We start from the raw sequence: 2,500 nt of genomic DNA on the forward strand, positions 1-2,500 counted from the left end.
AGGGTGCCAAGTTTGACGATGTGTTCAAATCTTGGCAGCCCCAAACCGCCCCAGGATTTGGGGGCATAGAAAAAACCAGTGGCCGTTGAAGGCGTAAGGTGAAATATGGCCTTTATTTCCTGTCTGACTTCGCTGTCCAGCAATCTTAAAACGCAGTCGCTCGGCGGGTTTACGAGAAGGTTATAGATATATCGGGGAAAGATGTACTTTATGATCAATTCTAGCTTCTGGCATGGTTTGAGAGAGAGCTTTCTAACCCTCCTCACCACACTCAGCAGCTCGGGAACAATTACGCCACAGTGTATGCCCTTCCATGGCCCCATTTTGGCGCCTAGGTACCTGAAGGCCTCGTCGGGATCGATCGTTGGGATGGTGTTATTCCCAAGTTTAACTTTTGGTTCTTTAACGAACCAAGTTCGTCTTTCTGCGACTATTTGAAATATCTGACTTTTGTCCCGGGAGATGGTCATACCGAGGCCATTCAGATACTCGTTGAGCATATCCACTTGGCGCTGCGCTTCCCCGATATCGGCGCCGAGCAATACTACGTCGTCAGCGAAAGCCAGTACAGGGATCGTCCGTGAATCATTTATGTTTATCCCCCTGGTTTGATTCTCGATCAAATCCAGCAGTGGCTCCAAGCACAGATTGAATAGCAGCGGCGACAAAGGGTCGCCCTGCTTAACTCCCCTGAGGATCGTAATCTCGACCCCCATATTATTTTTAGTCTTGATCGTTGTCTTGCCCTCACTATACATACAACCAATCAAGTCGGTAATGGGGGTCGGCACTCCCTTCCTCCTCAGGCAGGGAACAATTGCCGAATGAGGCACTGTATCAAAGGCTTTTGAGATATCCACTATTGTGAATATCCCGCCTTTCTTTTTCTTACTATGATCCAAGGCAGCGCTCAACAGGTCTATGTTAATTTTACAGCCGCTCTCGGCGGTGAATCCTTTCTGCCTTGGATTCAATACAATGCCCCTTCTTATCCTCCCGTCAATAATGGAGGAGAAAATACGGCCGAGAATGGGGCCAATAGTTATTGGCCTCCAATTCTCGACCAGGCTGCTATTCTTGTTTGCTTTTGGAATTAATGTTGTTCTATTTTCCTTCCATATAGGAGGAAAATAGGAAAAATAAATCAAGATGTTGTATAGCTTAGTTAATATTATAGGCAGGCCGGGGATCAGAAGGTGTTCCTTCTGGAAACCATCCGGTCCTGCCGCAGCCTTCATTCTTATTTTGCTTAGTTTCTCCGCCACATCCTCAACAGCAATTGGCGGGAAGATTTCGCATAAGGACAGCTCGGGGGCTCTACCTCCTGGGACAGGGACTTCGACAGGTCCTGTCTGGCCCCATAGATCCTCGTAGAGTCCCTTCACTTCCTCAGCACTAGGTGGATCCCTAGCCGGTTGGAGGAAGGCCTGATCATCGTTTATAACAGCATCAGCCAACCTCTTTGGATTTTCAGTGAACAACTCCTGGCAACGTGCGAAGGAGTATCTCTTTCTAGCGTTTCTGTTCTTTCTATTGCTATTTTGGTGTGCAATCCGTTTTTTGTTTTCGTTTCTTGCCCTCTTTTTGTTTTTATTAATTTCCTGTAAAGCTCCATAGAGCGTACATTTTATAAAATCATTTATAGCGCTCTCAAGGGCTTCCCTATTTCCCTTGAGAGAGACCCAGATAGTCATCAGTCGAGTGTGGACCCACCTTAAAACAGGTGGCACCTCGACTTGTGTCGAAATAGCGGACTCCAATTGGAGTTTCCACTCTTGATATTCTGAACCGCTGATTCCAGGCTCTTCAAAACACGCATTGCCTGGATCAACGGGATCGCACCCTCCCTCTGTCACCTGAGTTGGCTCTGTTTCCTCACCAATCAGTCTCAGCTTCTTTCGCTGATACCTGATTTGGTCGATCGTCTTGCTGGTGAGGATCTCGCTTATCATTTTATTGGGGAATTTGTGGTCCTTATAGGTCTCACAAAGTTCCCTTAATTGGGCCAACTCCTCCAACGTCCATTTTTTCTCAGGGGGGTCCGTTCCCCTTCTTTTGACGTTTCTTACGGCAGGGTGCGCATGCCGCTCGTGGGTAGACAGCCCTCTAAGCGTCCCAAAACTCATGGAGCAGGTTTCGCATCTGTGCGAGCCGCCAGCACTCTGACTCGTGCCTCTACAGTGAGGCAGGTGACATCTGGCCCCATGAAGCTTCGGGAAGCCTTTCCCACAGTCTTTGCATCTCCATTGGATGCGGGCTGTCACATGATGTTGTTCCAGGTGCCGCCCTAGGTCCGATAACGACAAAAAGAAAAGGTCGATTTCCCTTTTCTGGCAGACAGGGCAGGCAACCTGGTCACCCACGATCGGTACCATTATTTCGTTCGTGTCCGGGGATGTAGCCGGGTCGTCAACAGAAGTCCCCTCCAGAGCGGAAAAATCCGCCGCGGCGCCTCCGGGACCGAGAGACGCCACGTCCGAGGCTCTATCAGAGTTTCGAT

At 49.0% G+C, this 2,500-nt stretch overlaps 1 pseudogene; it reads right to left on the reverse strand.

Annotated features, from left to right (window-relative positions):
• Positions 1-2,500, reverse strand: part of LOC126877383 (large subunit ribosomal RNA) — an 8,459-nt pseudogene that overhangs the window by 2,318 nt on the left and 3,641 nt on the right.

This window comes from Bombus huntii, unplaced genomic scaffold, assembly GCF_024542735.1.
Source record: "Bombus huntii isolate Logan2020A unplaced genomic scaffold, iyBomHunt1.1 ctg00000156.1, whole genome shotgun sequence".
Taxonomy (NCBI): domain Eukaryota; kingdom Metazoa; phylum Arthropoda; class Insecta; order Hymenoptera; family Apidae; genus Bombus; species Bombus huntii.